Genomic DNA, 14,583 nt, shown 5'->3' on the forward strand with positions numbered 1-14,583 from the left:
GTTTTAGACATAAGACAACAAAAAAAGTACATATGCTATTAATATCACTAGTACTTCTGTGGTGTAATGCTAATGATGTATCGTGCGCGCATATTTCATGCGACTTGTGACTTTGCGACGGTGTGGGCGCGGGGGTGCTGGTCAGTAAAAAAAATCGCTTTTTGGAAAGAAAAAAAATCGATTCGGGGACCAACTATCATTGCCAGCTGAAAACCCCCTTCACTGCTAGCCTCTAGGCTGACAGTGATAGTCAGGGATTATCACTGCCTGCTACCTACTGTTGATTCCGAAACTGGTAGTGAAAGTGATTTTGGATCCGACAATGATAGTATTTTTTATAGTAGTGTTTGTCTATTTTTTATCTTATTTAATATATCTTCATACTAGCATCTAAATATCATCTCTTCTTAGCCAGACTAAATAGATAAAAACAACCTAACAAAGTACTATTGCATACACTCATCCTAAATTAATGCTTGTTATGGGCATGCCTCAAAATATCATGGAAACCAGGGGTTGATACGCAAATCTCTGCTTGAATGAGCACAGCACAGGGCCCGTTAAAAACTTTATTTCAACGCTAGAAGACAAGAACGTCGTCGTATTTGGCGTGTCCTGAGACTACAATGGTCTACGAGACGATGAAACTAGCTAGGCCACGTTCGAAATTAAAAAGGTGTGCAAGTAGCCACGAGGGAGTTGAATCCGACGTGGCCCCACGTCAAAAGGTACTAGTGCCGAGTAGGCGCCTGCCTGTACGAGCAAAATCGTGTTATTTCTCCTGCCGAAAGTAGGTGTTCTGACTAAAAGAAAATACGCCATAATAGACGTTTGTCTCTTGCTTGAGAGTTGGGAACTTGGATATTACATGAGTGCATGTTAGGTGGAGCTATCTCCATCTAATTTTTTTGGATAGTGTTTTTTTTAAGTATATTCTGTAGCTTAAAATAATTTTTTTGATAAATTATATGAAAGACGTGATTCTTTGAATAAAATAAATTACGAGAAATTAATTTTTTAGCTTTCAATATATAGTTTATTTTAAGGAATCACTCTAACAAAATCACCCTTTTAGGAAATCACTCCCACAAAATCACTCTAAAAACTAAAAATTGAAAACTATCGTTTGGCAGAATTTCTACTAATTTTACTCTAAAAGCTCTATAAAAAAACTCTAATACTCTCTTACTAAGGAGCTGGATGGAGTTGATGCAGCCCTAAAAGGTGCATGCTTGGGCGATTTGATTGTGGAAAAGCTACTGTTTTATTCTGAGAGGGAATTGTGGCGTAGCCTAAAACCTGCACCAAAGTTATGCATCTGCTTGACCATGACACTACTAGAGAACATCATATTAGTACCGATTGAAAAACAGTTTCACAGCCGATTTTTCAACTGGTACTTTTTACTCGACACTGATAGTCAAATACTATCAGTGCTGGTTCTGAAACCAACACAGTAACTCACAATCACTACCGGTTCGAACCACAAACCGGTAGTGATAGGTGGATCGGGAGCCAAAAAAAGAAACGAGCCGGCTCGACTGCTGGTACCGCCGCTGCTCTCCGCCGCCGCACCAGCTCTGACCGCACTGCCCTCTCACTCCTCCGTCAAATCGACTCATCTCAAACACAAGAACACAATCAAATTGAGACTCATCTCTCGTCCATATACTCATCTCATCCATATATGATGTCGGAGAGTAAACTCCTGTCGCAGGGATCCCGAGAGACCCCTTTTTAGAGATTCGGCCGGGGGGATGATCCTGGAAAAGCTTGTGTGGGAAATAAGCGGGAACGGAAATAAATGCGATGGCTAGTGGGAGACGATCACCCTAATGCGGGGAAAAGTGGGTACGCCGGGTTTTTAGACAGGTTCGGGCCGCACGGAGGCGTAACACCCTACTCCTGTATGAGCGCTATATTTATCCTTGAAGGGGATTCTTCAAGGAGGTATCTGGTTCTAAGGGGAGCACTGTTTACAAAGAGCTTGAGGCTCTTATGTTCTAGCTTAACTTGAGCTGGTTCGAGTGTCTATCGATCTATCTTTGGCCTGGTTCGCCGGAGATTGTTGGTTGTCTGGTCTCTTGGTCGTCTTGTGGTCGGGGGCTGTTGCTCTCTCTTTTTTAGTGTTCTCCATCCTTTCCTTTTATAGACGCGCCGACCTCAACATATCCTGAATGGGAAAGAGGGGACGCGAATGCCAAGGTGCCACGGAGAAAGGCGTAATCATTTCATCTTAGTGAAGTGACAGGGGCGGTGGAGAAATACGGCGCGCATTCGACCACCAGCCGCTGCGGAAGCCTCTGGGCGCCATAAAAGGGGCCCACCGGGCAGCCTCAGAGGTGTCCGGTGCGCCCACCCCGTCTTGTCCTTCTGACAGGGCAGGGTGGCCGACGGAGCGCTTTGATCCTGGCAACGTTATCCCGATGCACCCGGATGAAACGGGACGGGACCCGTGCATTTAATGGACCCACGCCTCCCCCCCTGCCAGTACATGGCAGGGTCTGACACTGGGGCGTGGGCAGCTGAGAATGTCAGGACGTCAGGATGTCAGGCCGCGCGTGCCTATTAAATGCGGCATTGGGCCTTTGACTGGATGACACCCTGACGACGGGACCCTTCGGGTCGTCGAATGATCTTGCGCGAACCTTCGGGGCACCGAGTCCTCGGGGGCTGCCACGTGCAGCCCCGAGCACTCTCTCCCGAGCACTTCGGTGGGACCTTCGGGGAACCGAGTCCTCGGGGGCTGCCACGTGCAGCCCCGAGCACTCTCTCCCGAGCACTTCGGTGGGACCTTCGGGGAACCGAGTCCTCGGGGGCTGCCACGTGCAGCCCCGAGCACTCTCTCCCGAGCACTTCGGTGGGACCTTCGGGGAACCGAGTCCTCGGGGGCTGCCACGTGCAGCCCCGAGCACTTCGGTGGGACCTTCGGGGAACCGAGTCCTCGGGGGCTGCCACGTGCAGCCCCGAGCACTCTCTCCCGAGCACTTCGGTGGGATCTTCGAGGAACCGAGTCCTCGGGGGCTGCCACGTGCAGCCCCGAGCACTCTCTCCCGAGCACTTCGGTGGGACCTTCGTGGAACCGAGTCCTCGGGGGCTGCCACGTGCAGCCCCGAGCACTCTCTTCCGAGCACTTCCTTCTTAGTATTTGGGCTCTGCAGATCATCGGGGAACTAGGGTGCTCGGGAACCAGAGGCGGCGGCCCCGAGCACCTTCTCCCGGGACTTAGCTTCTTCTTACCTTGCAGGGTGGTGACATGTGGTGGATGGCCGGCCTGGCCTCGGGACTTAGGGACCCCTGGTTCTGAATACACCGACATATGAGAACACATCTCATACACAAGAACACATCTCATATACTCATCCATACACAAGAACACATCTCAAACACAAGAATACAATCCGTCAAAATCGAGCAGGCAAGAGGGTTCAGAAGAAGGAGCGCTTGGTGGAGGGCGCCCTCCCGATGGCCCTCATGAAGTTGGTGAGCTCCAGCATGCGTGCCACCTTGGTGCCCCAATTGGCCTCCGCCGACGTGCACTTCTCTTCCACCTTGCGCTGCACCTTGGCCACCTCGTTATGCACCTTCTCCATCGCTTTGGCCTGCTTCTCCTCCAACTTCCTTTGCATACACATACATCGGTGCCCGGCATGTCAAAAATGGCGTCGTCAGATTGGGGGACGAAGACATTAAAGGATGCATGCATCTTTGGTTTGTGTCTAGATTTTGATTAGTGATTAATAACCTCATACTTCTTGAGTCAGGCACTGGCCTTATCGACCTGGTCGCCCTCCCAACCGTTGATGACGACCTCCTCGCGCTTGAAGCAGTTGTTGACCTTGGTCTCCTCGTACTTCTTGAACTCATGGTCGAAGAACCCCCAGTTGGGAAGGAGCACACCGGTGATGACTAGGATGCTGAAGCCGTACGGGGCCGCCACCTTCCGAAACGACACCGTGGCCACCCCCGTCACCACCACGGCTGCCGTCAGCGCCATGAGGCTTTGCCGCAGTAGCTCATCCCTCCCCATGCCGCTCGCAACGCTTGACCCCTCGCCCGCCAGCCTCCTTGAAGCTTCGCAGCGCGATCGAGAGATGGAACGAGAGACGGAGCGGAGCCTTAGCTACAAAATCAAAGGGACATACACATACGATGAACTAGTATTTCTCGATCGTGGCAACAACATGAATTGTTCAAGGGTTTATGCCTTGTTGGGGATCGACACATGCCGGTTCCGCCCAACATGTTTGATGAAAGGATCGACACCTTGGAGGCCTGTACTAAATTCAAAAATTGGGCTTTGTGTACATTAAAAAAGTTTATAATCAAAATATTTTTTTCCATTCAATGTTTCAACTTTTTTCTTTCAATATATATATATATATATATATATATATATATATATATATATATATATATATATATATATATATATATATATATATATATATATATATATATATATTCAACAATAAGGAAGGACTCACACACACCATGTGTCTTGGATTAAATCCTGCAAAAGGTTAGGCACACGAGTTGATCCCAGAGATGGAATCCGGTTAGACGACATGAACATCAGGCTACACAAGTCACCCGAGCATGCTTGATTCTAAATCATTATTTCGATGTTCTAATTGCATTCTTCTAGCTATAATGCAAAGAACTGCATCCTTCTATATACGACCCTCCTCAGCGACCAACAAGTGCAGCACAAAGCCGCAAGTGATGCACAAAATCACAAATATTAGTAGAACAAGACAAGAAAACAACGAAATGAGAGTGTGGAGAGGATACATCGATCCGTGACACCAAAAGAACTACGATGGGAGATATAGAAGTGAGGAAGAGTTAACCTCCACACAGATTGAGTAGAGGGAGGGATATCCATATTATTACATAAATGCTTCTCTTCACACGTCCGATGTATTGGATGGACGGCCTGCTCAATCTACAGTATTATTGGATCGGTCCAAAAATATTTTTTTATCTCCAGACGTTCAAATTTAATGTATCAGATATTATGAAAATTTATTGTCGTAGTTATTTCCGTATGTTGCATCCCGGAAATCTCTTGCGTATAGATCCCGACCCAAAAAATTATCCATTCGAGTTAATTCCTATATATCTTCAATGTTTCAGACGTTCAAATTTAATGTTTCAGATATTATGAAAATTTATTGTAGAAGTTCTTTGAGAATATTTCATTCTGAAATCTCTTTTGTACAGATTCAGATCCGAAAAAATTATCCATTCAAGTTAATTCATATATTTTCGCATCTTTAATGTTTCAGACGTTCAAATTGAATATTTAAGATGTTATGGAATTTTGTTGCAGAAGTTATTTTCGTATGTTGCATCTCGGAATATAGGAATTAACTCAAATAGATAATTTTTTCAGGTCCGGATCTTTGTGCTTTTTTGGTGCATTTTTTATGTTGCGAATGTTAATTTCAAATGTTGCAAATATTAGTCTTCAATGTTGCGACGAACAATTGAAACATTCGATATATCGGACGTGGGACGCTAGATTTGTCGATATTATTACGAGGAAATCACAAATCAGTTTGGAGGAGGAATTAAATTGCAAAGAGATAAAGTAGTTTTTAATTGAGTAGTGCTACGATGCTCCGGTATCTAATCACAACGCAGAATAGTTCTTTTATTCATGAGGCCCAGGCAACGTCAAGTCTGTGCCCAGTCGTACACAAGTCGTAAGCTTTAATCGTACGTACAGTCTTTTCCTTCTTAATTACATGAAGCAAATTTGACTTATATATCTTCTAATATCATTATCACTAAGTAGTGCTAATTAGATCTTAAGTATGATTTGGGAGCCTGTGCATTAAGGCACCCTAAACAATCCCATATATGGCCCTGTGTGTACGATACTTTACTATTGATGATCCTGTGACACATATGAACCATGTAGCTTTACTTCTACTCGCTTCTTTCTACTACTAGGTGTTCAAGAATTCAAACTTTTTAACCTTAATTTCCTAGCCAGGAAGCAAATCGGAGATGTTGACAATATCTTTCGTTCCTAGGTTCTAACTTCAATTCTAAAGTAGGCAGCTTTCAAGGCCGGTCCTTGGGCCCTTTTGGGGAGCTGAAGCTTTTCTAGAAGCTAGAAAAGCTGATCCGAGAAGCTAGCTGGTTAGTCTCTAGAAAAGCTGATCCGAGAAGCTAGCTGGTTAGTCTAAAAAGTAGTTGGTTTGAGAAGTTGGCCTATTTGACAACTCAGTTTTTGGATACTTAGTGAGAGAGTTAAACTGAACTTATTTGAATGGAATGTCTAATACCCTTTGGGATAATGAAGAGATGGAGAGAGCGACGGCTGAAGGGATCGATCCCCTTCTGATGCATGGGGGAGGGTGAGGAAACCCATATTTATATCAGTGGCAACCGTGGGTGAATTCTTGCCAACTCGGTAATGAGGCTAATAACTTCTGCCTGTATAAGCTCAGGAAGCCAGTCTCTCGTAGCTTTTTGCTTCCAGTACAAAACGAGCTTCTCTAGGTCACAATATTTGGAGAAAATTGAACTGTTTAGGGGAGCTTTTCGCTTTTGGAGCTTCTGTGAGTACCTAAAACTGGTAAGAGGTCCCCCAAACAGGGCCCAAAGCATGACACCTGCTTATTGGTTTCACTGATGCTGCTTTGGCGCAAGAAAGATTCACCAATTTTTGCAGATATTACGGTATTTCGACTGCTTGCCAACAGTCGTCGGTCGAAGTACAAAGAAGTTTTTTAGCATATACCGGGGAAAATCTGAGGTTTAACGGGTGATTGGAATGAGAAACGCCTTATCCTGTTTGGATAGGTTTTTTTTTCACTTTTTTCATGAAAAAAACTAGAAGCTATCTAAATAATTGATTTCTGATTCAGTTTCTGTGCTTTTTGGCTGATTGAGGAAGTGACTGTGGTTAAAATAAACTAAAAGCTGAGAAGCAGGTCGTGACTAGCTTTTTTGGCTTTTGGGTGTGCTAAGAAACTAAAAAAATATTATAAAAATCACAAACTAAAATTCAATAGCCATAATCACTTCTCAGCTAACAGAAGTTTTAAAGCCACAGACTATCTAAATGATTGTGCATGGAGAGAGGTGTTGAAAAAATCTGTTGCTCAAGCCATCCCTACCGATTCGATGAGTTGCTTTGTACCTCTCTAGACACATGCAAGAAAATTACGAGTGCCATTTCGAACATTTGGTGGGGCAGTGCAGGGCAAAAAAAAAAAAAAAAAAAAAAAGACAACAGATCTTGCTGTATTTACCAAAATAGATAATATATCGGTGTATTTATAAATTTAGCATATGTATTTGGCACTTCAAACGCTGAAAAGTCGATTATGGTATCTGAGGCACCGAAAAAACCTATATTCGGCACATGAGGTGCCAAATACGGCATTGTGCGCCGTATTCGGCATCTCAAGTGCTGAAAACGCCCTGTATTTAGCACCTCGATACTTGAGGTGCCAAATACAGTGAACAATATCTTATTTGATACCTCAGTTGCCAAATATAGGCTAGACATGGTGCTCACGTCCCTTCACGTCGTGTTTGTCTGTGCTTTCGGTGCTTTCACTTTCGCTTTTGTCTTGTTGGTCTCTTCACGTCGCGTTTTGTCCCCGCAGCTTTTAGTCCTCACGCTGTTGTGTTTTGTTATAAGATGAGAGCGGGGAGGTAAGAAGCCGCAGTGTGAAAAGAGAGTAGACGAGCAGCAGCACGAGCAAAGGAGAAGTAGCGTGAGGCGAGGAGGAGTAGCAACGTGAGGAGAGGAGAAGCAGCGCGAGACGAGGAGGAGCAACAATGTGAGGGGAGGAAAAGTAGCGTGAGGTGAGGAGTAGCAGTAGCGCGAGGAGAGGAGAATCAGTTCGAGGCGAGGAGGAGCAGCAACATGAGTTATACTTAAATTATATATTTAATTCATACTCGCAGCAATAATAGTAATTAGAGTAAGTAGATTGTTTAATCTATTCAATTATATTTGTTTAATTATTTGCTTAGTTTGATTATATGAATTTGATTAGTCATTGTAATAGTAATTATAGTGAATTTGTATAATAGTAATTAGCATGAATTTTTATAATAGTAATTATTTGTTTAGTGAGAGTAAGTATTGTATAATAGTAATTAAAGTGAATTTGATTAGTCAATGTAATTAGATTATTTAATTAGTTTAATAACATGATGGCCTAGTGGTGACACTTTGTGCTAGTGGTGGCATAGGATGATGGCTTAGTGCATGGATGCTCTTCATAGGTGTAGGTAGGGTGTCTGTGCCGTAACATTCTGAGTTTAAACATGTTAAATTAATTACAAATTTCACTCTAAATTCAAAATTTTTATGATTACTTAGGCTAACTAAGATTAAGAAAATAAGTATATGAATGTATATATATATATATATATCAGTATGTATACATTTATATATATTAAATGCACTAGAATCAATTTCAAAATGATCTCTGCATTAAATTGGTTCATATGTATTGGTTTGAGATCTTTATGGTTCTTTGTGTGGAGGCTTGAAATCGAATGTCTTTCCATTTCAAATCTGCTCTTAGATTTTATTCAGCTCAAATCTAATTCGAATTCAAATCCTTTGATTTAAATCATCTTTAGAATCTCAAGATCCAAGTCCAAATCATAGTTCAAATATGTTCAATGAGTTGATCCCAATCCAAGGTCAAAACTAAATTCAAATACTACATTTAAATTTATTCCAAACTTCCTCCTCATTTTTTCCCTTTTTTCCGTTCTTTTCTCCCATTTCTCCCTGGACGAATTTCCTCCTCTCCCTCTCTTTCTCAGTCTATCCATCCAACCTGACCTTCTTCTCCTTTCCTTCTCCTCTCCTTCTTCTCGCGTTGGGCCACCATCGCGCCCCTCGGCCTAGCTCACCTTGCGCATGCACGCACGCACGCTCGCCCACGCCCATGCGCGCTCGGTTGTCCACATGCCGCACATCCAACCGCCACCTACCGTGCCCTCTCCTTCTTCCTCCCCCAGCGTGACGCCATGCCGCTCGCCACCGCGGTAGCTGCCTCCTCTGGGAAATATCCTCGCGTGCCCCAACCGATCTCCGCTTCTCCCATTCTCTCCTTTCTCTCTCGTTCTCTCTCCGCTCATGCTCGCGCGCCCATATCGTGCGACTTTCGCGCCCCACCCGCGTGTGGATAGCACAGAGCGCCCACACTACAGGAAATGTGGTGGGCGCCAGAGATGGCTAAATGGGCCTTTCGGGCTGGCCTGGCACGGGCCCATCTAGGCACAGCCTGGCTACGGCCCAACCCGAGTGGCTCAGCTACTGTTACGGGCTGTGTCGTGTCGGCCTGTGTGTCGCCCCCTCGGCCCAGGCACGGCCCGTCATCCACCGTGTCATGTCGGGCCAGCACGGGCACAGCTGGCCCGGCCGGCCCGGAGGCACGGGTGGCTCGGCGGTACATTGACGGGCCAACGGCCCGGCTGCACACCGATAGGCCGATGGGCACGGTGGAGGCACGGCTGGCCCATCAGCACAGTTTGGCACGCCGGCTCGGCAACACTTCAAAACTAGGAAAAAAATTAAAAAATAGTAGTTATAAAATTCTAAAAAATCAAAAAATATAGAAAATAAATAAAATAAGCTTTATTGATTGGTTGCCTCGTTACAAATATTTCTACTAGAAGGAAAAAATAGTACAACCTATGGCTACGCTTCGAAAATTATATGGTTTCATTAGAAACCTCAGAATTTTGCTTGCAATATTTAACATCCTTCCTCAAGTACCCCGTTCTATTTGTAGCATGGCACCTAATTTATTGTTGTTATACACTTAGCAAATCTTATCTGTTCCTTGTTAATTTCTCTAAAGGCCTTCTCAAAATGCTGCCACACCCATGACCATGCACGCGAGTCCTTGGCGTCTTGATCCATGAATGGAAAATTGGAAATATAGAAATAATAGGGAGATATAGTTTTAATAGGGAGATATAATTAATCTTAAAAATGAGCTTTATTGATAGGTTGCCTCGTTAAAAACCTTTCTGGCAAAGAAAAAAATGGTACAACCTAGCTTAAAAAATTGGAAATTACACACTCTCAAGTCTCAACAACATCTAGATACAAATTTTCGAATGAAGCTTTAAGCTCAGTGTTCTCTGCAGTGTGTTGCATTCGCGCTTCAGCTTGTTCCCAGTCTTTTACTGTTGTGAGTATTTCCAACATCTCACTTGTGAGATGTGTTCTTTTCTCTTTGATTATCCTTCTAATAAGACTGAAGGCAACCTAAGAAGAAACTATAGATACGGGAACCGTTAACAAATCTCATGCTAACAGTGAAAGCGCTGGATAATTCGTCTTGTGCTCATGCCACCATTGCACCATGTTGAAATTTTCTTGTTCATGGCTCATAATGTCGCTGTCGATGAAGGTAGTTAGCTCCCCTCTAGATGTTGGAATTTCAACGCTCGTAGTTGTAGACAATCATGACGAAGAGTCTGAACTTCTTGATGAAGAACCTCCACCAAATATTTTTCCCCAGGTTGTCGTCTTCTTACTTGTTGTGGGTTTTAGTGGAGGTCGTTGCAAGCGAACTCCGGCATACTTTGTTTCATATTTACTATATACATCGAATAACTTAGAATGAATATTAGTATAATAAGTAGAATAATCATGGCCAAGAGCATCACCTAGAATTGTGAGAACTCTACAAAAACATGCGATTTTAGCTCTAGGATCTAAAATAAAGGCAAATGCATACAACAAAGGAATTTCTTTCCAATATTTTAAAAATTTATATTTCATAGGAACTACACAATCTCTTAGAAGATTGTCATTTTCATTTAAATGATTAGCAATTTCAACAATATTATGCACTACTAAATAAGAACTGACAATTGAATCATAAAAAAATTCAAAAAACTATAGTTTCTTTTCGGCAACATACCAATGCGCTTCTGTGAGTAAAGTTTGACCCCCGTGCTGATGATAGTGTGTATGAATAAACACACCAAATGTGCTCTTATATGATATAATATTTTTGAGCATCAAGAAAGTAGAATTCCATCTTACCGGCATGTCCACAACAAATTTACGTGGATGCACACCCATTGCTTATATGCTGCAATTCGTTGGTTAGAGAAGTTTACAAAAGATATTGCAGTACAAAAATCGTCTAGGTATTGTGACAACCTCTTCAAACGTTATTTTACTATAAGATTGATAATATGAGAAGCACATCATTGATGTAACAAGAAAGATTAAGCATATGTACTAAACAACGGAGTAAGAATATCCATGGCTCTAGAGTTTGCACCGGTATTATCTAAAATGATAGAAAATATTTATTTGTGAGACCAAAGTCTTCAACTACTTGAGATATATTTTTAGCAATATTTTCACGGGTATGCGCATTGTCAATCAACATGACACCTATTATTCTCTTTTATAATTCCCAATCATTATTAACAAAATGAGTAACAACACTAAGATAATCCTCTCTAGCCCTACCTGCCCATATGTCTGAGGTCAAAGCAACTAAAAATGTACATATTTGCAACATTTCTTTAAGCTTGCTACAACACATATTGTAGTATCCTACCATATCCCTACTAGTTATTTGTTTAGAAACATGCGTGAACCTAGGATTATGAGCTTGCTTAATGTAATCTTCAAATGCAGGAGACTCACCGATATTGAGTGGTAGATCTGCTCTTGTAATGAAGCAGCATAACTCTTTTTAAGCATTGGCAGAGTCATACTCCCAATGACGAACAGAGCCATCAGGGTTGTACTGTAGCACCGTCTACTTTATGGCTGCTCCACTCTTTCGCTTGCAAGTTGTAGCGTGCCTCTTCAAATGTCCCATTCTACCCGAGGGCTTTGCAGATAATTTATGTTTGCAAATATAACACCTAGCATACCTGACACTTACCCCATCTTCCTCTCTATAGAACCTTTCAAAGTCTTGCCAAACTTCGGAAGTACCGGCTCTTGATCTTTTAGAGGCGGTGCTTGCTGATACGTGTGCACTTGTAGAACCTGACGATGGTGGTGCTGTTGCATCACCTGCATGTGAATCAACCAGAGGTTCACCGTTGGGTCAATAATCACCTGCAACACTGGTATCAAAGGGCTGTAATCCCCTGTGAGTCATTGGAGAAAAAAATCATGATCACCGGCATGCATGATTAATGTTGAATGGCACTACAAAAAATACAAATATTCAGAGTTAGAAATAATCAAATAATAAAACTAATAATAAAAGAAGAATGAACAAGGATGCAAAAAAAATCACCAAGATTTCTTCAACATCAAGACAGCAGGATGACGATTTTAGAATTGCTCAGATTTTTGGCAACAATTAAAACTAATTTTGCCAAATTATCGCTAATTCTCAAGAACTTTGAGACAAGAATAAGAGGAGGAAACAAGAGAGCAATGGTGTTACTGGTGTGGAATGGAAGGAGGGTGATCCTCAATGTATAGGTGAAAAATAGTGATTTTTGCAAATTTTTTTTTGAATTTTTGGAGCTCAAACGGTCACAAAACAGCTACAAAATTTAGAAATACCGGGTTAATGAGTTAAACGGGCCAGGCCCGTTTAACCCATTAAACCTGAGTGCCCCCGTGTGCCCCCGCGTGCTGAGCCCACACACAATGGCTATAGCCGGCCCAGGCATGCCCGCTGGGCCGTGTGACCGCACGCCCGTTGGGCCGACCGTGCCGCCTGGGCCGCCGCATGGTGTGCTGGGCCTGCCGTGCCTCCTAGGTGTCGTGTGTTGGGCCGACCAAGTAGGCACGACCCATTTGGACATCTTTAGTGGGCACCGCCCACCACCTCGCCATTGCACTACCCGCTGACGTCTGCCCGACGTCACGCGTGCACATCGCCTCTCTGTAGCTCCCTCCCTCGCTATAAATAGCACAACCTCGACCTCTCTTCTTCCCCTTTTCCCCCATTTCATGGCCGCCGCCGCCATTGCACACCAACACAACTCGCCGCCATTGCACACCAACACAACTCGCCGCCATTGATCCACCAACCGCGTGCTATCGAGGAGCCTCAGGACCTTGCTATTGTTCGTCTGTTTCCATCCATTCGCCGTTCGCCGGAAGCCCAATGTGAGCCCGCCTGAGCCAGTAGCGGAGTAGCGTCGCCACCGCCTCTTCAATGAATCGCCCACCATGGCCCCACCTGTCGCCGTTCTTGCACTTGGTGAGTCTCCCATTCCCCTTGTGCATTCTCCTAGGTACCGTATTGCTGCCCGATCTCTCTCTCTTAGCGTGTAGCAGTGAGCCACCGTGCTCTTGTTTCCACCACCGTGCAAATTGCTCATTGCCGGCGTGCGTATGCCTTGGGTGTGAGGCCGGCCTTCATGCTGTGATGTCCAGGGTGCCTCAGGCCCCTTTTCTTTGTAGGTTGGAACCTTCCAATGCAGTGGAGGTGCTGCCCATTTTTCCTATGCCGCTACCCCCTCTTTGATCGCCAACTGGTGTTGCTCCCATCATCAGCCATCGTCTATAAGCGTCCCATCGCATACGTTGTAGCGTGTAGAAGCCCGGTGTCCGCTCATCATTGTGAAGCCCTAGCGGAATCCCAGCTCCGGTGAGCTCCCTGACGTTGCGCTGTCACCTGTTTTTCCCCTCCCTCCGCCACTCTGCCCCGGCCGGTGCACCTACATGCGCATGTTCGGGCCGTCACTCGCGCGCTGCGCTGTCCAGCTGCCAAAGGCCACGAGCCTAGTGGGCTAGCCCAGCTCTACACCCATTAAGCCACCCAGCCTAAACCCATGTGGACCAGTACTATACAGCCCATTACTGTACAGCCCAAAAGCTGGCCCAGCCTATACAAGCCCGGACCTAGCTCATCTAAGCCCAATTCGACCCAACTAGTTACTGTTCATGCAGCCCCATCAGGTTACCGTTTAGTGGGCCACCACCACTGTTCATGTGGCTCCCACCCATGGGCACCACCTATGAATAGTGCAATTTCATATTTTTTGAATTTAATTTTAGACTAGATCTTCCGGAGTCATAAGGGAGGTTTTGGATCCGATTTTGGCAATTCTTTCGCCGAAATTCATCTAAATTTATGATCTACCCATTTATCACAGTGTGATATCCATTAGGAATCATTTGTCTTTCCACTGGTGTTAAATTTGGTTCTTCTCTAGTATAGCTTATTACTGATCGTGGTTACAATTACAGAATCGCTAGAATTCTACGAGTGCTACACAGGAAGCATCAGTAGCGAAGAAGATCCTGACTACAACCAAGACTTTGAAGAAAACCTCAGAGAAGGCAAGTCCTATCTTCTTGATCATATTGAACCTATGTTTGAACTTATGTTTTCAATTAATCTACATGATCAATTTAAAACTGGACTTATATCGCATGTGCTATATATTGCGCTTTTACAACTGCTTGTAGTAGTTAATCCTATCAAAACTTGCCATGCCACAAATGTTATCATCCAAAATATATATCACCCTAGGATTACCTATTGTTATCTATATTAATGACATACGACGTTTTGATATCTAGCATGCTTAGGATTGAATACGTCTCCTCGGAGACGTCGCTTTTAAAAACACGTCTCC

This window comes from Phragmites australis, chromosome 18, assembly GCF_958298935.1.
Source record: "Phragmites australis chromosome 18, lpPhrAust1.1, whole genome shotgun sequence".
NCBI lineage: Eukaryota > Viridiplantae > Streptophyta > Magnoliopsida > Poales > Poaceae > Phragmites > Phragmites australis.